This window comes from Phacochoerus africanus, chromosome 1, assembly GCF_016906955.1.
Source record: "Phacochoerus africanus isolate WHEZ1 chromosome 1, ROS_Pafr_v1, whole genome shotgun sequence".
In the NCBI taxonomy this organism is placed as follows: Eukaryota; Metazoa; Chordata; class Mammalia; order Artiodactyla; family Suidae; genus Phacochoerus; species Phacochoerus africanus.
In genome coordinates, this window is record NC_062544.1 from 206,519,477 (window position 1) to 206,543,449 (window position 23,973).

The 23,973-nt window shown below is 36.7% G+C and overlaps 1 protein-coding gene across 4 annotated transcripts in view; it reads left to right on the top strand.

Annotated features, from left to right (window-relative positions):
• Window positions 1–23,973, top strand: part of LPP (LIM domain containing preferred translocation partner in lipoma) — a 680,491-nt gene that overhangs the window by 380,872 nt on the left and 275,646 nt on the right. The window lies entirely within an intron of this gene.

Here is a 23,973-nt window from a genome sequence, read left to right on the forward strand (position 1 = left end):
TTCTTGCTCTCAAACTTCATCTTTTTTGCCGATTTGCTGTTGGTTGCCTAGAAGTTTGTAAGTGTGAGCACAGGCATATATAAGTGATTCCCTTTCTCTTTGGCCAGCTTTATAACTTCCCCTTGGGGAGTGGGGGCACCCAGCATGCTGAGTTTTACTTACAGCTGAGTTTAACTCTACGTATTCAACTTCAGGTACCTGTTCTCTTAACAGATACAAGGAAAGATACCCTGCTTCTTCAACTCACATGTTAAAGAATCTTTCTGAATTGTTCATTTTTGTCTAATCTTTCTTTCTTTCAAAAGGAAAATTTCCCTTTCTTCATAACTGTTACTTTTGCTGCAGCTGGGTCTCTCCCTGAGGGGAAGCATGCTAAATGGGCTCCTGTATTTATGGCTACAAACCCTTCCAGTTAGCTATTACCCCTTAAGCAAGGGAAATTTCCCAATCCTTAATTTGTGGCTTGAAAAGCTGTGTCCCTCCTCAATTAAGACTTGCTGGATTGCCTCTGACATGGCAGCGTATTCCCAGAAGTCAGGGCTGTGGGGGCAGGAGTGACATGAACATAGTCAAAGACAACATGGATTTAAGATCTTCCAGGCTCCTTTGAGAAGTTTTCAGGGTCTTTCCCTCCAAAACAGTAAACTGAAAAGAAGAAGCACCCCCGCCCTTTTTTTTTTCTAGTTTTTTAGGCCTCTGAATATCTAGGTTTAAAGACATCTGCTGTAGCCTCTTTTTTTTGTTGTTGTTGGTACTTTGTCTTTTCTGCAGCTGCACCCGTGGCATATAGAGGTTCCCAGGCTAGGGATCAAATCGGAGCTGTAGCTACCAGCCTATGCCACAGCCACAGCAACACGGAATCCGAGCCACGTCTGTGATCTACATCACAGCTTATGGCAACGCGGGATCCTTAATGCACTGAGCAAGGCCAGGAATCAAACCCTCAAACCTCATGGTTTGAATGGCTGAGGCTCATGGTCATCTGTTTGTATGGTTGTTATTCCACTTCAGCCCATTGTGTAGCTACAGATTTGGTTCAGGAAAAGATGCAGCTCTTTGATTCATTAACCACTGAGCCATGACGGGAACTCCTCTCTCTCTCTTTTTTTTTTTTTTTAACATTAGTTGGAGCTTTAAATGTAACAATTATTAAGTCCCCTGTTTTATCCTTGTAACAACCCTATGAGACAGATACCATGATTATACTCATTTTACAGATGAGGAATCAAGACCCAGAGGAGTTTTGTTTTTTATTTATTTGTTTTCCCTTGAAATAATACTGCTGGAATGTGGCAGGCCTGGGATATTGAGTCCAGTCCATTTTCACTCATTTGCTTTTGGTATATATAGCTAGCTCTCTTCAGCATAAATTCTTGACCTCTCATTTGATGCTGACTCTCCCCAAACGCTTAATCTTTGTGCTACTAGGTGCATTTTATCTGTGGCAAGAACACGGTTACCCTGGAAACTCACTAGCTCGAATGGCAATCCAATTATAGCACCGCAGCTCTGGTTTATTAAATTAGCATTGCTGATGACGTGGACTTCTTGATTGAATGATGCTAAGAAATGGGTTCTCACCAGTTGTTCTTGCCTTCCCCCCACCAAAAAAAAAAAAGTTACTTTGTGTGATTGATTGGACTGGAGATACCCTAGGATTGTCTTTTTTGGACCTTGGGCTTTCAGCAGTAGAGTAGCTGGAGATGCATAAAAGGAAGCCTGACTGGATTCTGCCTGCCTTTTGAGTAGCCACCTCCACCTAACCCCAGCCTCCTGATGTAGGGCCCTGGTTTGAATGGCTGAGGCTCATGGTCATCTGTTTGTATGGTTGTTATTCCACTTCAGCCCATTGTGTAGCTACAGATTTGGTTCAGGAAAAGATGCAGCTCTTTGATAGACTTTGGCTCTTTACAGACCTCTTATGGACCAAGAATTTACTTTGGTTCACATTCATTTGGTTTGTGAGTTTCCTTTAAATACACAGAATTTAGATGAATTGAATATAGTCAGAATTGAATATAGTCAGTGCTTAGCCCAGTGACACCAGCTTGGAGGAACTGATGTTCTTTATGCTAGTGGGCTCTCAGCTTCCTGAAGTGGTAACAGGTAGGCTGGTAGAATTTTGTGTTACTTCCTTCCAGTGTCACGCACTATGCCAGGCGCACTTCCTATTACCCCGGTGAGTTTCATCAGCTCTATTATTAGCTCCATTATAGAGGAGGTAAAGGAAGAGCTAGAAGAGAGGGCTTGCTCATTTGCTGGGTTGTGCAGGGATGATGAGTTTGAGCACAAGTTCCTAACTTACAGTCCAGTGTTCTTTCCTTTATACCATAGTGTGTCAAGGTCAATTTTCTGTATCTCAGAAAACAAAACAAGGATTAAAAACACTGCATCTGAATTCTTGAAGAACTAGTGTAGCTGGTATCTTTGGGGCTCATTTCCATGAGGAAAAATGTAACAATAATGATATTGGATAAAAATATTGAGTGGTAAAGAAATGAGTGAGAATATTTTATCAGCCACAAAATGGTAATCTCATGTAAGGTTGTAGTGTTACACTTGTAATTACCCAGCTGTCTCTCACATTCACTCCTGTCTCTACCCCAGTACTTTCTAGTTGTGTAAAACTTAATGTGAGAGTACTTTAGGTATTCCTTATCTATAGTTGTAGTTTTATATATAAGTATAATACTTATACTTCCTTATGTAGTATTCTGTGTGTATAGTTGTAGGGATTTAGATTTTTAAAATCCTAATTCTTTTATTTCCCTGACAGTATTAAATTCTTCTCTAATTTACTCTAAGTGAGAAATAACACCCTAGATACTTCCACATCTATTGTATTTTTCACTTAATTAGGTATGGATCTATATATTACTTGAATTGTGACATGTAATTATGTATGAATATTTAATAGCATTTAAAGTGATGTGTACACTAAGTTATTTCTGGGGTTGTAGGAGATAAGACTTCTTTCTTACACTTCTCTACATATTTTTTCTTTTTCTTTTAGGGCCGCATCTGTGGCATAAGGAAGTTCCCAGGCTAGGGATCCAGTCAGACCCTATGCCAGACCTATGCCAGATCCCAGCAACATCTGCAACCCATGCCACAGCTTGCAGCAATGCCGGATCTTTAACCCACTGAGCGAGGCAAGGGATCGAACCCACATCCTCGAAACTAGTTGGGTTCTTAACCCACTGAGCCATTAGCAGGAACTCCCTCTACATATTTTTTAAGTTTCTATAATTAACCTACTTTGCTTTTGCTTTACATGTATATTGTAATTTATATAAATATTTCTATAAATGGGTGCATAATGTTTATTTTCATAAATTTGAATAAATGTATGTACACCCAGAGAGTATTTTGGCAAAGTATAACATCTTTTAACAATAAACATCTGACAAGGCAAATTTAAAAACTATTGATTTTTCTGTCCCTCCCTTTCTCTCTCACTTTCCCCTTTTTCTCCACCTCTTCTACCTACTTATCTATCTAATCTCTCCCTTCACCCCCTTTTCTTTCTTTTATCCCTGCCCAGCACCTTTTTAGCACTTTTCAGAATAGAAACTAAAACAATAGAAAGTAAAATGATCTTAAATATAATGTTTTAGAAAAATAGAATGTTTTTTGAGAGGAGATGGCTTTTTTGGATCCATATATCATTCCGGTACTTTTATCTATCTCAAAACAAAAGTAGAATTGTGATTTTTAATACTAATTTCAATTTTTAATGAATAGACTTTCCTTTCCAACCACTCTGATGAGAGGGAACAGAACACTTAAACACAAACCTGTTGGTTCTAGTAACACACATCCAAGCTGAGTGCCTTTTATGGTTTCCAATGGCCCTTATGATTTCTTTTTCTTTCTTTTCAAGTTTATAATCTTGGTTGATTGGCTTTTTAGCAGTCAGAAGTTTGGGTCCTCATAACTAAAGCTTCTACACTTTATTTTTTTCTCTCCTGATGTCTGCTATAGGACCGCCCTGCTCTACTTACACTTATGTCTTTGTATTGTTTCCCTCATCAATTCCTGTTAATTTTAGTTAGAGTGATATTAACTTAATCCAGAGTGAAGGGTGCAAGTATTTGTGTGTCTCTCTGAATTTGCTAAGGGGAAATATTATTTCTCACTTTAGGAGACTTGCTTCTCACTTTTTGTCTTTTTTCAATTTGGTCTGTCCAATTAAGGAGACCACATTTAGTACTTGCTAGTTGAGACTTGTGTTCTACAGTTCTGAGTGAGTTCCTCCTGTGGCCCCCCTCCCCATGAGGCACTGAGTCACAATGCGATTACCAGCTGCTAGCGTGTTTGTGCACATAGCACATTAGATAGTGGGGTAACCAAGGTTTGGCCTGGGAAGTGCTTTCAGGAAAGATAAAGACCCTTTCCTCACTCTGATCATCTTTGAATGGGTTATTGTAGCTGGTATTAGCGTTATAAGTGATCATCTCTGAGTCTGTCTCTGTTTCAGCCCAGATGGAGTTTTGATTTTGGAAAATCATTTAATGAAATGTATTTCCTGTGCCTGGTAGTCAGTGATCACTTACCAAAAAAAAGGAGGTGGTGGGAGAATAAAAATAAACTTATGATAATTCACATACACTTAGCCTTTACTGAGTGAGTAAGACCAAAAAGGGAATGAAGCAGGCTCTAATGACCAGCATTTGCAAATGGATTCCAGGAATGTGGTTAGAGATGCCAAAGTAATCTTTGAATCCTGCCAAAAGCATCCCTTGGGATTTTGTTAAGGTTAAGGGAAGTGAGGGACATGGAGGTGTGTATGCGGATGTGTTTTAAAGATTTCTTACCCAACAGTGTGTGGTGGAAAGAACACTGGCAAGCCTGAATTCTAGACCTGGCTTCACCTAATCTCCATCACACTGGAAATGCTACCTACCTTCCTTGGAACTTTATCATTTGTAAAATAAGGATGTGATTAAGGTCTTTCATCATTGATGTTCTATGATTTAGAGTATTCTACAACAGAAAGGCCATGCATGTTCAACATGTCTCTGTCTTAACTAAACTAAAATAAATGAAAACAAAACGAAAAAAGCAATCACATTAAAAATAAGTGATCCCTCCCCCCCAAAAAAAACTAGTTAGTCAAGCTATGACAATTTTTTATCTAACTTTATTTTTAAAGACCCTGTTAAGAGCTCAGGTTCAAACCACACCATGTGCAAACTATAATACTATATTCAATGCAAATTACAAGGATCCAAGAGTTATTTTACCAAAAATCCTCAATTTTTTATTAGTAATACTGTAGCAACTGTTTTTCTCAGTAAATTCCTCTTTTCCTAATATTTAAAAATATGATCCAAAGATTTAATAATTAGTTATGATTACAAGCATATATAACCTGTAACATTTTGCTGTAGCTATAATATCTAGTGCCTCTGCCTTCTCAATCATATGTTTTTCTCTGTTGCTAATACTACCTATTGATCCTCTATTCCTGATTTCAGTTCCTTCACTTTGTATGTAGAGTATAAAGATATTTTTGTTAGGTTTCTGTGTCTTGTCATTGTTCCCTCCTTTCTTATGTGTTATTGAAAGCTCCCAAGCGAGCCAGGAAGTCTCCATCTTTAAAAGGCTTTGGGGAAATACATTCCCACTGTTCTCAGCTTATTGTAGGAAGGTATACTTTTTCAGAAGCAAACTTACAGCTTTGTTTACGGTGGAAATCAGAATGCAGCAAAAATGGTCTGCATATAATCTTACAGCATCATTGGCAGACCTTATGAATGGTTTGTTTTCTACCAAAAGTCAAAGAGCAGCCAATGTGACCGGCGATACCTAGAGAAGGTATATTTAGTCAATACTTTACCAGAGCTGGTAAGAGATAAAGATTAAGAGATTTATTGCAGGGAATTAATTTATGTGATTGTGTGGGCTGGCTAGGCAATCCAACATCTGTAGTGTAGGCTGTTAGGAAGGACAGGCTGGAACTTTGCTACAAAAGCTAATACTATTGTCCACACGTAGAATTTCTTCTCCTTTAAAGAAGTCTCAACTTTGCTCTCAAGGCCTTTCAACTTTCAATCAGGCCAACCCAGATTATCTCTAAGATAATCTTCCTTACTTAAAGTCAATTTATTATAGACTTTAATCCCTTACACAAGATAATTTCCCAAATATACCTAGATTAGTGTTTGATTGAATAACTAGAGAGATTGTAGTCTAGCAAAACTGACATATAAAACTGATCATCACAGAAGGTTAACTATTTTCTACAACAGATCAATCTATATAGAGAAGCCATGAGCACTGAAAGGTCAGAAACAGGAAAAGCAGAAGAGGTACAGGAGGAACCTTAATCATCCTAGCATAATCATAGAATTAGTGGTTGGGGGTGATGATAGATGTAGGGGCAATAAATCTGGGCAAGGATGTTCTATCTCATGCATGGTGGGCCTGAAAAAGCTTTGCCTATCTGCTCTGGGAATAGAACCATTGCTCTACAAATAGTTCCTTTGTGCTAATTTTAAGTTCCAAACAGCAGAGTTGATTGCACTTTCTTTTTCTTTCTTAATTATTACAACTTAGTAACGTGTTTATATGCTTCTTTAAAGTTGAAAGAATTTGACCAAAATGCTTTTTCCTTCATATTGTTATCCATCATCTCCTGACCTCTTGGTCCTTGCTGTCATTCACTTGGCAAATTGCACACTGTCTCCCCTCTGGGTCCAGGCTTTCAATCTTTTTTTTTTTAATCATTTTTTATCCAAGTGTAGTTGATTTACAATGTTGTGTTAGGTTTAGATATTCAGCAAAATGATTGAGTTTTTTGTATACACACACATATTCTGTTTTCACATTCTCTTCCATTATAGGTTATTACAAGATATTGAGTATAGTTCCTTGTGCTATGTGGTAGGTTCTTGTTGTTTATCTATTTCATATGTAATAGTTTGTATATGTTAATCCCCAACTCCTAATTTATCTACATCAGCCCCTCCTTTCCCCTTTGGTAACCATATATTTATTTTCTATGTCTGTGAGTCTGTTTCTGTTTGATAAATAACTTCATTTTTATCTTTTTTTTTCTTTTTTTGTAGATTCCACATAGAAATGATATAATAAGATATGGGTCTTTTTCTGCTTGGCTTACTTACACTTTCAGTCTGTTTGGAAGGTTTCAGAGGTCGTCTTCCTGGCTTTTCAGTCCCTTGACCTCTTACCTCCTGTGACTTTTATCTCCACTCAGTTGTAGCCACCAATCCCAGGGTTACACCTTTGATCTTATCATTGCTCTGTTCATTAATCAGAAAATCATAAAACAAAACTAAAGAAAACAAAAACACAACCCTGTAGGTTTTCAGCTCCAGGTTAGACAACTCCCACTCTACTGTTTTTTAACATCTTCGCCTTCTATTATCTTTATTTCTATTTCCCCATCAGTCTCTTGATTGCGTTTCTTCTTTTCAAACTTAGAGTCTATGGTTCAATATTTCAGCTCACCCTTGCCTCTATTGACTCTCTTTCAGTAAGCTTTTCCCAGAGTTTTACGTTGTGTACCTTCCCTGTTTAAACCAGCAGCACACTTACACCTTTTTGCCAACTTTTCTAGGTCTTTCATGCTCTCTTGGTCTTCTTTCTAATTTTCTGAACAAGTCTCCATATAGGGATCTGTTTAGCTCCTCTTGTTCTGCCTTCCCTTGGATGTTGGTTTCTTTGGTAGTGGTGGCGATGGGGGTCAGGGGTGTGGGGTGTCTTTCCTAGAGTCTGTTATTGTTATTCTTCCCATACTTGATTTGGAGACTCTCACTTCTGTGGCCTCAGTTACCTGTGTTGTAATGTTGTTATGTAGATCTGTTTTAGCAAGCTTTCTTGCACTTCACATCCAGACCTTTCTAAGTGCTTATTAGCCTGGTGCATTTGCATATATCACACAAGATTTAGTCTCAACATGTCTAAAATAAATTCATCAACTTCTCTCCAGAATTCTTTCTACCTTCTGTGTTGTTAAATTGAATGATGTCACCATCCAACCAGATTCCTAAGCCAGAAGTCTACACTCCTGTCTTTCCCTTATTGTCGATTTTACCTCCCAAATATTTCACAGACCTTTCTGCTTCTTCCCATCTCTGCTGCCTTCAACAGATTTCACACATGTACCATATTTGTATGGTGTTGGTAAAACGCTCCTAACTGGTTTCTTGGTAGCCCCTTTTCTGCCACCCAATCTGTTCCTAAAATGCAAATCTCACTGTAGTGTTTCCCTAACACCTTAGTTTTTTAGCTCAGTAGTATAACAATGATTAAGTAAACAGACCTTGAAATCAATTAGAAATGGATTTGAATCTCACTTTGAATCTCATTGTTATGTGATCCTGGACAAGTAACCATTTTTGCTTTGCTCTCATATGTAAACTAGGACTAGTAAAGCACTTCTTTTTCTCCATCCCCCCCCCCTTTTTTTTTAAAGATGTTATATGCCCTTTTGACTTCTTTTACTACTGCCCTTCTTATGCTCTATGAAACTACACTGGGCTTCTGTCAGATCCCCAAAGGTATTGAGCTGCTACTGGACAGTCATATGCTATTTTCTCTACCAGGACCACTATCCATGGCCCCAGCCCTCTGCTGCCTTGTCTCAGCATAGATGTCATTTCCCTTGAGAAATTGTTCAGCAACTTCTTCTGCTCTTATGTAGTTTAGATGCCCTTGTTAAACAGTGCTCCTATATCATTTACCTTGAACTTCCCAATCCCCACACTTTGCACCCTTCCCTGTAAATGCTCATTTAGTCCCAGCCTCCTCCTCCCACTTGATCACATGCTGTAAATTCCCCGAAGACACTGACCTCCTGAGAGAGAGAGATGCTGTTCTTACTGTTAAGCTTCCTGTCCCTGCTGCCCAGTGCTTAGCAGTGTCTCACAAAGACTGAGCACTCAGTAAATATTTGATGAATGCTTATAAATAAGATGGTTTCCCTAATTTACTTATGTTTCCAACAAAGTGATCACATTGTTCCTTCTGAGGGTGAAAAAAACATACCATAAAAAATCATTACCCTACCTCTGTGATGGCTCCCCCGGGAACCTGACTGCTTCTAGAGAGTTGTTTACACAATCAAATCAAGTGGTATTTTGCTAGGAGGGAAAGCCCCAGGACAAGTCCCTGTCTTGACCACAAAGTTCTGGGTTTTCTGTCTTTCCTTTTGAAATCTTGGTTTCAGCAAAGCAACATTTTATCACCCCCCTACAATCCTATAAATGTAATATAGAAATGTGCATACACTGGTTCCCAATAGGTTGTAATGTTAGGCCTTGGATGGGTTGTGGGAGAAAACAGCAACCAACATACCTACTTTTAACATTACTTGGAAGGAAGTTTCTAGTTCTAGGTATATAACTGACAAGCTTTCATGGAGAGCTGCTTCACTTTTCTATCTAGCTTTTGGGAGTTTTTTTTTTTTTTTTAACAGTTCTACATGCTGAAAGAAAGTTCACAAATTTTAAAAGAAAATGTGGCCCTTTTCATTAGCTCCTTTTACCTCATGCTGAGTCATGGATGAGAGAGAATTTGTAGGCGGCTGAGCTGCAGGAAAAGTAATACTGTCATTTACACTTGCAGGCTGTTATGCTTTCCAGAAAACTTTTTCCGTAGGTTGTGAAAGTGATTAATCTGCTGTTAAAACTGACAAAAAGGTTCTCTGATAAGAACAAGAATTAAATGAGGGATTTTTTTTCTTTAAAAAGTAGCTCCTATTTCCAGTTTTAGACCAGGAAAAAATAGATTTAGATGTTGTTTTTTACTTTTGGTCTTTTTTGCGTCTGTGTGAATTTGTTCGTGGCTTAAAACAATCACAGGACATTTTCTATTTAAATTATGTCTATTTATTGGCATGGTTCATGCCTTATGTTTTATATCTAAATTATTCATTTTTACATCCTGTTCCCTCACTTTTTTTCCCTTTCATATTTCTATATCTGGGTCTTACTTTTTAATACGTTGCGCACCATCTTACTTCTCAAATCCAGATTTCTTCAACCAGCTTCTTTTTTGAACATTGAAACTGGTGAAGATGGTCTTTGTTCCTTCTGTGATATAAATTTCTCCCTCTCTGAAAAATTCCACTCATGTAACATTTCTACAAGTTTTAACAATTTGAACAAAAGTTGTTTGGTATAACGGAAATGAAACATCTTTGCCTTAAGAGTTTAGAAAATATGTTTTCCTGTTTTATTTACAAAAAAATGCTTTGAGATATAAAGCTTTTCCCTTGAGTTCTGGCAAATAAGCATGTCCTTTGAACATTTCTCCAGGAACCTCACATTTCAACTGGCAACCTAAAGGAACAAATCAATATATAAATCCCATGGCATAACTCAACATTTTTGTAATTTGGTAGAGAACCAGTGACTCATTTAGAGAATTCAGAGTCCTCAAGAAGGTAAAATAACATGTTAGAAGTTCATTAAAGTTGTTGCCGTTAGCATTTTTATGCCTTTTTTTTTTTTTTTAAATAACAAGTTCGTATGGGTTGTTAAAATGCAGTATGGAGGTACCTTAGAAAACTATACATAGAACTACCATATGACCCAGCAGTCCCACTCTTGGGCCTATATCCAGACAAAACTTTCCTTGAAAAAGACACATGCACCGTATGTTCATTGCAGCACTATTCACAATAGCTAAGACTTGGAAACAACCTAAATGTCCATTGACAGATGAATGGATTAGGAAATTATGGTATATATACACAATGCAGTACTACTCAGCCATAAAAAATACAAAATCGTGCCATTTGCAGCAACATGGATAGAACTAGAGACTCTCACACTGAATGACGTAAGTCAGAAAGGGAAAGACAGATACTATATGATATCACTTATATCTAGAATCTAATATATGGCACAAATGAACCTTTCCACCAAAAAGAAAATCATGGACTTGGAGAATACGCTTGTGGTTGCCAAGGGGGAGGGCGAGGGAGTGGAATGGATGGCATGCTTGGGGTTAATAGATGCAGACTATTGCATTTGGAATGGATTAGCAATGAGCTCCTTTGGTGTAGCACTGGGAACTTTGTCTGCTCACTTGTGATGGAGAATGATAATGTGAGAAAAAAGAATGTATACATGTATGTGTAACTGGGTCACCATGCTGTACAGTGGAAAATTGACAGAACACTGTAAACCAGCTATAATGGAAAAAAATAAAAATCATTATATATGTTAAAAAAAATGCACTGGTTTAACCCTCATTGCTTTACAATTTTACTTCTCTGAAGGCTCACCATTTTATGTTAGGGTAAGTCAGGATATTTTCCCTTTTTTTCTTCCTCCTCTCCTTATGTTTTGAAGACTGCCTTCTGAGTGCGTGCCATTCCTTTGGCAGCTGAATGGATGGTGCCTGGGAGTGGAATCCAGAGAGGATTCTCTCACAACTCTGACAGCACAGTCCCCAGTGGACAGAGAAATGGCCCCTTCTCTAACTAGATGGACCAGCCTAGATGACTTGGCATTCTTCTTTCAGTCCTAAAGTTTGGAAACACATACTGCTTTTGCCCTTGGGCTACAAACCCAAGTTTTAAAATTCTTAGTTGAAAATGTCCAAACCATTTACAATTGAAAACCTGTTCTGCTGTGTATTTTTATGGTATTTTATAGGGGAAAAAGTAGACAACATGTAAATGCACTTGTTTTATATCTGAATTGCCAAGATTATTTCTGTTCCTTCATTAAATGTGTGTGAAATATATGAAAACACACACACAAGCACATATCTGTATATTTATATACATATATAAATCTACATAAAGAGCAGCATTATTAGATAACACTCTTACAGTTTTTTCACCCATCTCCAAATGCTGTCATGCACTGCATCTTGTGATAAAAGACTATAATTTTTTGGAAGGGGTCTCTTTGAGGTAGGATGAGTTGAAGAGAGCTTTTATATTCTGCTTTTAAGAAGAGCAGGGTCACTGCTATCTGCAGAAGTGGCTTGTCTAAGTTTTTCATAACAAAATGGAATATCTTTTAAACCAGAAGAAAAAAAAAGAGAAAATCTTGTTATTTTTATTGTTGTTGAGCTTAATCATTTTAATATGACTGTAGTATTTCTAGGTTAGGAACATTTTGACTTAACATTTTTAAAAGAAAAAGGTTCTTTAGGTTATATGGAAAAGTTTTTTTCTTACCCAAATACCAATGACAAAATTTAGACCAGAAAGTAGTCATGAAGCAACAATAATGAGATATGATTGTGGTAGGAGAAAAAAAAAAAGCCCTATAAGGAACAGGGCAAATGCAGTAAATTATGAATCGCTACTGAATAGGTCTCATTAGTCCACCATTGACTGTGTTTAATTGACATTAGAAAGGATTCTGGAAAACTTTGGGAAGTATAAGAAAACTTGATGTCGAACTAATGAAAGTCTTCAGAGTCCTGTTTTAAAAATTAGAAACAGTTGATTGTGTGTGAGGCTCCACAAGACAGCACCATGTCACTAACACATGCTTATAGAAAAGCTGTTTGTGTCTAAGAGAAATGGACCCACAGAATGCTGGGTGATGTAATATGTGACAGTTGCCAACGCATTTCTCCCTTTGTCCTAGATATTTTCCACAAAATATAATGGACCTTGACTGTTGTTCTAAAGAAAGTTGACTCTATGGAGGACTGAAACACAAGAGGGCATTTATAGTGATTATCTTCATGTCGTTACTTTACGTGGTCTGCAAAGACCAAGTGCCAGATGCTAAATTCTATTAACATAATGTATCTTTAATTAAATATTATATTTGCAATACAATTAATAATGTGGCCTGTTTCCATAAGTTTATTAAGAAATTACCATAATTTTTGTATAATAAGGTAATAAAAAGGCAGTGTATTTTGAAACAGGCTTTCCTAAAATGGTTATGTGCTTTGTGTCTGCTGAATTTTGAATTCAGATGAAGAGACTGATGGCCAGAATTAGCTGGTGCAATGTACTCAGGACTCTACATTAGTAAGGGATCTTGTGGTGGTGTTGTTCTTTTAAAATGATATAGATTTCTTGCTTTTTAATGAGCTCACTATTTAAGAAATTTAGAGAATAATTCTTCTATTGGCTTTGTGCTCCCTCCCTCCCTCTAATTCTTTCTAAAAACCCCAAGCAATACCAAATAATGTTAATTTCAAGTAGTATACAGTACATTGGACTGTGATAGTTCCTAATGAAAGGAGGTCATGCTTCTGGTTCCATGGCCATCGTTGATGTTGTTTTAATTTTCACAATGTGTTAACATGATAATTAAATTCCCTCAATGTCCTGTGAGGAAAGCATTTTAAATGGCATCATACATGGAGGAAAATCTTTGCTATTTCAAAATAAGACCATCTTTTAAACTGAGACCAGACTTGGATAGGGAATAGTGTATCAAGCTATGCTACTGGGACTTTAATAAAATGATATTTTGTAAGCTGCCTTTTTCAAGACTGCTTGAAAATGTCACTCTCAGCTAAACAAAAGTAATTTCCTTCAGAGGTGTGTGTGTGTGTGTGTGTGTGTGTGTGTCCTTACTCTCAATGAAACAGGCCCTCTTTAGAAACTAATTGTTCTCCTTGTAGTGTGTGCGTGTGTGTTTTCTCAGCGCTGAGTGTCCCTTCCCTGCCCTTCTTTTGCCCTAATAGTTGTCCCTTAATTCTATCAGATTGGTTGTCAACTAAAATTAAAGGCAGATGTTACCCTTTACAATCTGTCCTGATCTAATTTTGTAGTCTTGCTTTAGGTTCTTGCTTTCAGTGTAGAAGTGGCTAACAGAACAACTTTGGAACCGCAAAGTCTAGATTCAGACACCAATATTAGATTATTTTGTGGATAAGTTACCTAAGCTCACCAGACCTCAGTTTCATCATCTATAAAATGAGAGTTATAGGTCCTTCCTCCATTGTATGTAAAGCACTTAGATAATGAGTTTCATCATCTATAAAATGAGAGTTATAGGTCCTTCCTCCATTGTATATAAAGCACTTAGATAATGAGTGCACTTAGAGAATGTCCCAGCTATTATTAAATTCCTGTTGGATTTTATTGTTCTTCATATGTGCCCTAACCTTTGTCTGCACCTCTGCTCACATCTTTTGCTTGAAACAGAATCCACCCTCCTCCTGCAAGGCAGGCACATGCAAGCACATGATATAAACCCATGTTCATGTTTTAATTCTGTACACCCCACAAGACAACTCAGAGAGACCATCTCTGCAAGCCAGTTTGGGACTAATCCATCTGAAACCATAATAACGTCTCGTGTTTCTTAGCATTTTCAATTGTTATGTTACAGACATTTACTAGTGTTATTTTGTCTCTCTTGCTGCTATGTGAACTCCTGGAATCAAGGGAACTCATTATGATGAATTTCTCCCTTCTTCAAAGAGTCCATTCCCTTGTTGTCCTTATTTAATTAGCAAAGAGTGCTTTTCTTTATATCTTATTTGAAACACTTTTGAATGTGCATGATGTGTTCTCTTATTTTTGCATTAATTCTATCACTTCTGGGCATTGGCAAAGGTCAGAAAACTAGGAGGAACAAAAATAAATACATTTAGTCCATTTAAGCAATGTGAGTTCCTCTTGTGTTTCCTTCCCTCATTTAGCTCTCAATAGCTTTGCAAAAGAATGACAAATTCCTTATTAAAGGAAAATGAAAGCAGATGTTACTTCTATTATATGAATGACATTTTTTTAGTCAATGGATAATTAGAACATTTAAACATCTAAATATGTATTGTTAATGCACATATATCTTTCTGAAAACTGCAAGAAACCCTCAATGGCTGTAGGATGTGTGTGTGTGTGTGTGTGTGTGTGTGCGCATGTGTCTATGTGTATGTGTGTATCTGTGAGGTTCATGTGGGTTGTAAACCAACAGTTACATTCTGGAAACTCTAATGCTGTTGTTTTCAAAAATTTTATACTCTGAAGTAATATTTTTTAATTCTATATTCCATGATAAATGTTAAGTTGCATTATTTCTTTACTGCTAAAAGCTTGTGAGGCTTTAAAATAGTTTAATTTTTATACATTGAAGCTACTTCAATTATATTTTTATTATGTTTTAAAAACAAATGGTAAAGTCATAAAACATGGTTTTGCAAATTCTATTGGGAAACATTTTATTATTGGATTTTTTAAACACTAGATTTTATTTAAAATAACAAAGTTTGAATTAAATATATGAGCTGCATAGCTAATATAGCTTAACTTGAAAATATGAAGGTTTTACTGCTTGCAGCATTTTTTGCTTTCTAAATGTAGTATTTTGTTTGTTTTTATAGCAGTTTGCATGTCTGCCTCTTGTTTCTGTTGCATTGCATTGCACTCCTGCACATAGATTTGAATAACCTCTATGGTTTTTCAAGGTTAAGTGAGAGTTAATTTACTCTAGGATGGTAATTTCAATATCATAGATCCTGGCAAGTGATTTAAGCAGACCAAAAAATATGTTTGTTTCATAATTGTATTTTAAGTTATGTTTTCCTCTTTATAAATACTTCTTATTTACATTAGAGCATACTTAAGAATTTACACATTTTTTTCTTCATTTATTTATTTATTTACTCATTCACTTGTTTATTTATTTATTGGCTATGCCTGTGGCATGCAGACATTCCCAGTCCAGGGATGGAACCCAAGCCACAGCAGTGACAATACCAAATCCTTAACTGCTAGGCCACTAAGGAACTCCTTTTCCGCTTTTAAAATAGGTTATTAAAAAGAAGTATCTCATTTTACCCTTCGTTAGAGGAAAAACCACAATGTAAGCAAGGACAAATGATTAATTGATACCTGGTTTCTGATTGGGGAATACTAGGGAGTAGTGAGGAATATGGCAACTTTGACCCAAGCTGCATGTAGCATTTCATACTCATTGTTGCTAGATCCTTGGGACTGAGTTCTATTTAATTGGCTTGTGACCTCTAAGACCTTAAATTTGTAAGATTTGACACAGCTGGAAAAGGGTTTAGTGCCTCTATTTAACAAGGCCAAATTGGTCATGCTTTTCTAACCCCAAATCCACATTGTGGTTGAACTATTTAGACAAAGTCTAATAAGTATGTGAAATAAATACAGTGTAATTTTGGGGTTTCATTGTTTTTTTATTTCTCCCCTTCCCAATGAGGGTTTATAGGAATCACTACAACCAGATGATAATATTCCTAATCAGAGATGAGATTATGTCTTGGAATTTTGGTATCAGTCAATTCATTTAGGTCACTTGCACACATATGGTGTGCTTCCCCATAAAATTATCTATACCTTCCATTAAGACATGTGCATGACTACTCTAATATTTGGATTTCCCCAAAGAAACACATCACCCTCTTTCTTGAAGGAATCATAGACTACTTATTGTGGATAACATCATTTACTTTTGACTACCAGTCTTGAGATCTTCAGTTTTAACAGCCTTATTCCATGATTCTATTTCTCTCTTCTGACACCCTAGATGTATTAACAATGATCATTTTAAGCATACTTTCTTGGTTCCTATCAAATCAGTCTTGCTACTGGATCTCATTTGCTCTGTACCTATTCATATTTGGAAATAGCATGTACAGAAAAAAGGTCTGCTGGGACAGAATTTGTATGGGTATAAGCTCTGTAGTATGCTGTGGAAGGATTTTTCCTGCAAACTTTGTTCTTCATTAGGGCCTCATAATTTCTTGCCTGGATTATTGCCATAGCTTCTTGTCTGGCTTCCTTTATGCCCTTTATAAACATATGGTTTTCCAGATTAATATTTCTTCAACACATCCCTGGTCCTGTCATTCTACATTTGGCTTCCTAACAATCTACCTGTTAGGTAGAAGGAATGTAGTGATAATAATGGCAATAATGATAATAACAATGATAATAAATGAATGCTCTTACATGCTCCCTCTCAAATAACAAATGTCTTGAGACAACTACGGTTTTGGAATTCAGTATTAAGTTTAACATTGAGGTATTTGGTGTGGGTTTGAATTGCTTGTGTATAGTGTGACTGATTGAAAGATCATCTGATGTACATAAGGAGTGAGTAGGTGGGGAGTTGACATTTTGTTAGAAGTGCATACTTGGTGTTTTGATAAACCATTGCACCTCCTCAAATCTTTGTTATAGGAAACAAACTACATTGTGAAGAAAATATAGCTTGATTCAGGGCAGTGGGAAAATATGAATGTTTTCCATCTAGGTTTTGATTTTGCAGTTAAATGTGTATGCTAAATAGTAGATTATTGCATTTGAGTGTTCATATCTGTTAAAACAGATTGACTACTTGGTTACCACATTGTAAACAGCTTTTTGAGGAATTTTTAAATTTGTCATTTATGATATGTTAAAATAAAAGTAAGCTATAAAACTACATATATATAGGGTTCACATTTAAACACCAACATCCATACCAACCACACACATGTGTACATGCCCACATATACACAAATATACTCACACACACACACACACATACACACACACAAATTCATACATGTAAATGCATAGGGAAAAAAGATGTAGAAATTAACCAAAATTTTAAGTTACTATCGCTAAGGTTTTGAATTATGAATGTTTTCATTTTCTTTCTTAATTTTTAAAATATTTCCTGTGTTTTCTACAATGGGCATTATTATGTTGATGAAGAAATTAACTTACATGAGGGTTTGTCTAGCACTTCCATTTACAGCTCTAAGAAAGAGTGAACAATATTTTGTTCAAACATCACTAAAAAATCATGGTGTGACACAGGACTAAATAGCTAAACTGAATTATCTTTTTATAATGGTGAAATAACATCTTCAGTAGTTCCACTGCCATCTATGAACATTATTTCTGGGAAAAAGTATATTTTGCTGCTTTTTTTTAACCTACTAGAGTATTGAGTTAAAAAAAATTCTAGCAATAAAATGTAAAGCTCTGTAGATTAAATCTCTGATGCTTGGAATCATTCGTGGCAATTTTCCTTTTTTAATTCCAATGATTTTCCCCCCTTTCTCACCAAATTGTGATGTAGTTGATACCTAGAACCCACAAGTGCAGACACACACACACATACACACACACATATAGACCATAATTAAGAAAATGCTGTGAAAATTAACTTCATACCTTTATCTATTTATTCATTAATTCGTTACTCCTCAATGATGTTTTGGTAGCCCACTGTGGCTTAAATCTTTGTGTTACCATTTTCTAGGTGTTATGAAATGATGAAGAGATGAATATTAGAACCTGGTCCCTACTCTATACTTATATCAGTTAGCACAACAGTTCTCAAACTTGAGTGTGCATAAGAGTTAGCTAGATGATGGCATTTATCTGCCATATATAGGATATCAGCAGAAGAACAGGCTAGGGGAAGATGTTTGATTTTAGCTGCTTATGTGATATTCAAAGAGGAAGCATTTTTAACTAACACATTGAGGCAGAAGGAGCTGAGAAAGAGAGAAGATGGGGACTTGCCTATCTTCTAGTAGTTACACAGTAGAAAGAAGAACCCTTGCCCTTGGCCTCTTAAGACAGTGTTCTTTGGCTGGCTGGTACTCAGCTTTCTGTTTAAAAAATGAATGGGTTGCAGTAAAGCAATGTCTTTTAAGAAATTTGTCAGACTTCCACTGGTTATCTGACTGTTTCCCCCTACTATAGCTGATCTCATTGAGGCCTGGAACCATTACTTGTTACCCAGCAGCTGGCAAAATTTCTGGTATTTAGAAAGTGGTCAGTTAATGGTTGATGCCTATATGACACCATTTTTCAAAACAAAAACAAAAACAAAAACAATTCTAATGTCATACATTTAGAGGAAACATATTTCTTTGCTGTTGGATGACTTGGGGAAATGCAGTATGTTCACTTATAGGAAAAGATATTTGGAGGCATGATACTTTTTATCTATAAATAAAGCCAATTTATCTTAAATATAAGTATACATGTTCATTTTATAAAAGAAAATGAAGGTGATAATAAAAGGGACAAGATATTCATATTCTTAATTATAACCACTCAGTTTTTTTTTTCTTATTCAGATGTTAGAGTTAAATCATGCTATAGTTACAAGTTTATGTCCTTTTATTTTCTTGTAACATTATAACATAAGGGGGGTTAGTATTCTGTAACATACATAGATCTTGAAATTTATCACAAATCTTGAAAATAGTGTCAGAATGAGAATTTTTTCAGTTTACACGCCATTCTGGAGGGCCCCAGGAATCAGAGTTTATGGGATCAAAGGCTTTTCTGAAATGCTCTAAGCAACCAGAGATCTTTGAATTTTTCCATTCAAATCCCCTTATCTTATAAAGAGGAAACTGAGACCCAAAGAACAACATAAGTTAATGCGTTTCATCCCACAGCTTTCAGATCTTATTGTCCCAATTTAAATTTGTGTCCTAAAGAATATTTATCTTTGAATTTTTTATGGTTTTCTATTTTGTAATTCTAAAAAGAAAGAAAAAAAGATAAACTCTTCATTTACCTTTGGAAGGAAATTCCACTAAAGAAATGAGCCCCCAAATGACTGAACTCTGTCAGCCATTTGTAGGATTTCAGCTGTTGATGAGTTTCAGTAGTGGTGCTAATACCCAGATCGTGGTCTAGCCCCCATTCTCTTGCATTCTCTTCCATAGTGTTTGTTCACCGTACGCCAAGACCAAAATAATGGTGTTCCCTCTCCCAAGCCATTCTCAAATTGCCAGCTGACAATGTCTTTCTAGAAAAGAAAAAACATAAAATCCTTACTACTTCACATTACATCATATTTACTGCATCATGTGATCTGAAACATCATATGGACTCTATCTGCAAAGCTTTCAAAAATACAAATGGAACACATCATAAAGGGTGGTTTGGTGGACCAATTAATTAATTTTTTTTTTTTTTGTCTTTTCTAGGTCCACTCTAGCGGCATGTGGAGGTTCCCAGGCTAGGGGTCTAATTGGAGCTGTAGCCACCGGCCTATGCCAGAGCCACAGCAACGTGGGATCTGAGCTGGGTCTGCAACAGCTCACGGCAACGCTGGATCCTTAACCCACTGAGCAAGGCCAGGGATCAAACCCGCAACCTCATGGTTCCTAGTCGGATTCGTTAACCACTGAGCCACGACAGGAACTCCTTGTCACTGATACTTTTAAGAAGACTGTCTGTATTTTGCAAAACACTGTGCCAATTTCCATTCACTTCTTAGGTTATAAACTCAATCCTGTTACCTAAATAGGTGACCAGAGAAACTGAGGAGGGAGCTACTTTTTAACTGTGTACCTACTCCGCAATTGAGTGACAAAGACAGGCGTGAGAGAAACCTTTGCTTCCACATCAACTCCTCCATTGCCTCACCCTTTATAGGCCACACCAAGGACCAGAAATGAATCTACCCCATGTGGTCAATGCAGGATTTATCTGGACATTTGCTGAACCTGCTCATGATTTATTTTTATTGCTTCCGATAGACGTGGATTTGGCACATGAGAGTGAATTCTTTTCTGGAACAGCAGATGTGCCTGGTACACTCATTTGCTATAACCATTTGTGCTGTGGTTGAAAAAAAAAATTGTTTTAAGAGTGCAGAATTGTTGAAGGGGGAGGGTTAAAAAACCAGAACCATTTTAGCGATTATGCAAAGTTAGAATGTGAGTAATTTTGCTGCAGTTAGTCATTATGTGCTTTCATAGCTTGTTTTACAAGGATAAAGGGATATGTACAGGTTTGGTGAATAGAGCTCTTATTTGTGCCTAATAGTCGCTTTTTATGAAAACATTTTCCACCCTTTCTCCCACTCTGTGGCAAAAGTGCTCTCTCCTTAGAAATTATACCCTTCTGTGATTCAGCCTTTTTATCTATCTACAATAAATGGACAAACAGCATCCATTTATGAGAACAAATATGTTAGGAGAAGAGAAACTTCATCTTCCCATACAGTATATAATGTGGATGATGTATTTGAATCATAATAATATAGTGGTCATTTAAAAATGAGCATGTTTTCTGCAAAAAAGGGGAAAAAAAACTGAGCAAACATCTAGTGGCTGTGCCATGAGCTTGATGTGCTGTAAATATGGTGTGGTTTCAGCATTTTATTGGAGATATTTGATAGGTCTTAGCAAATTTTGTTCACCATATTCTCTAAAGACTGTAACTCACCACCTATTCCTTTTTTGCTTTGCTTTCGGTCACCCAAATTTCTTTGGACATATGTGAACGCAGGTCTGTTTGTTTCCACTGATGCAAATATAGCCACTTGCTCACACTGGTGGCTTGTCTCACTGAATTCCACTACTATTTTGGAAACTCCTGTATGAAAACACAGCAACCCAACCAATCCCCATTGAGCCTCGTGGGTGATTTCTACGCAGTGCTGCCCAGTGTCTATACACTGAGGTTCACTTTTGTTAAAAAACAAAACTGAATTTATTGCCGTTTTGTAGGCTTGATACTAAGTCTGGACATTTTGGTGTGATGGCAGGAATGCTGGCATTAAAGTTCCAACAGTGGTCTTGGAAAGGTGGATTCTAATTCTGACCCGTCAAGGCCTTATCACCTTTGACAAATCTTTCCTGTGCCTAGTTTCCTTGAGGAAAAGGTAGAAATTTATGACTTTCAAATTCCTACAAGTTCTAATGCTCTGTGATTCTGTAAAGAATATTGTGTATTTTAATGATGCACAATTAAGTCACTTTTATTTCTTGCTCAAAAATTCCATCTGCCCCAGATTACTCTTTTCAGACTGTGTCTCAAAGACGGCCACATTTTAACTTCTACCCCATCAGCAAGTGTAAGACTTGGGGGTTTCCTGAGAAAAGGGATCTCACCCTTCTATCTTTTTGTCTTTTAATGGCCTCTGAATAGCAGTAATAGACTGGAATGATTGGTTCTATTATGGTAGTTGCGTATAACTGAAGGCTCTGAACAAGGCTCACCACATCTCCTGTTACCTACAGCTAAGAAACCTAAAATGTGTAAAAACAGAATTTATTTTTTAAATTAGTTTAAGTTACGAGTCTGCTATCATACTTAAATACTTCATGGATAAATAACTGATGGTTTGGCTTCACAAAACTGGTTGGAAAAGAATAACGTGGGATGGTTATTGTTTAGCCAACTACTGCCATTTTGTTTTGTTTTATTATATGTCTCTCTCATAAACTCTACCAATAATACATTATTGAAATAATCTCATTCATTAAATAAATACATATGGAGTGTATGTTTGCTGGACACTAAGCCTACCATGTTGAATGAGAAAGACAAAGTCTCTGTCCATATGAAGCTTGGAGCAGAAGAGAATACTAAAGGAGGAATTGCAAAACAGTGGACAGTGATTTTAAGTGCAGTCTGTTAAAGGAATATCAATGATAGACACTTTACCTAGACTTAGAGACTTGGGAATGGCTTTCCAGAATGTCATTCACTGGAAATCTGAAGGATGAATTCTAGTTAGAAGTTGGGAGGAGGGGACAGGTTGGAAAACATTCAAATCAGGTAAACTGCAGGATAGCTGGAGTATCATATTCCAGGGGATGGGATAGAAAAGAGGAGACTGGAAAGCAAAGCAATGGCTCTATCAGGAAGAAAAACTGAACCTCATTCTAAGAGCACTGGAAAGCTTTGAAAGATTTAATAAAAGAAGAGATATATATATATATATATATATATATATATATATATATATATATATATATAGTAAACTGGGGCATTGATAGAACTAGGGCATCAATATGTTGATAGTGAGAACTGGAAAGATTGAAAGAAATTGGGAGATAGAATCAACACCCTTCTCAATACAGAGGGGAGGAAAAATAGCATGGCCATATTTATAACATTCAATCACATCGCTATTAGTCTTTGAAATACCTACTGACCTTAAAATATTACTGATTTACAAGTTTTATTGTAGTATATGTGTGCACTCTTATTTTACTTTTTGTTATAGACTATTATTTTGAACACCTAATCCCTCGCTTACTTGATGAATAACATTCCATCAGAGCCATGCACCATTTTTCTCATCCATCGTCTAAAATTTTATTTTAAAATATATTATAGGCATAAGCTGTGGGCATTTTAACGGTTCTTCACTGCCAGTTTACCCAGCAAAGGAATTATTCCAACTTGCAGTGCTACCAGTCCTGGAATAATACACCTGCACCATCATATTCTCACAGAGATTGGGTTTTATTATTTTTTGACTAGTTGGTCCAACTCCAGGTGCTTTTCACCAGCCTCCTGGCCTGATTGGAGAAAAGTACATAGGCCCTCGAAGGGGGGATGACTCAGTGTATGAGGTTGCTTGCTATGGAAATAGGCTCTTTTCTCACTACATTCCTAGATTATAGAACTCACTCAGATTGCATGAACCCTCATCACAATGACATTTTATCCAGTGCCAACCACATGCATGCTTGGGACTAATTGTTCTGTACTGTATGGGTATTTATATAAATAGGAGCCTCAGAGACCTCTCCACTTCAAAGCAGATGACAAGCCGTCTCATTTGGTGGTTTTTAGGGGAAAAGAGTCCTTAAAACACTGACTTCCTTGCTTTTAACATGATGACATGCTAGTTTTATGTAAAATATGTGAGTACAGGGCTTTGTCTGGCTTATTGATTCTCTGTTTAAGAGTTGGGGATTAAGAAATGAGGACTTAAGGCTGCATCTTAGTGTTCCCAATTGCCTTGATTTTATTTCTGGGAAAACAAGTTGACATGCTGGCATCTGTGTCTTCAGTAGTCCAGGGAGCCACTTGTCTTCAAGGTATATTATACCCATTCCGAATGTTGTGGAAACAGTTTAAGTGGAAAAGGTTCTAAGACAGAAACTGCTCTGGAGTGCCACAACAGACTGTACTATTTTTGCAATTTGGGCCTCCTTAAGGTATTAAGCGTAGGCCCTTGCTAGCTGTACTATGAGTTTGCAGAGCACCGCACTGTGAAATGAACAAGTGCTGATTACAGTGCATGGAAGTATGACAATTTTGTTTGAATCTCT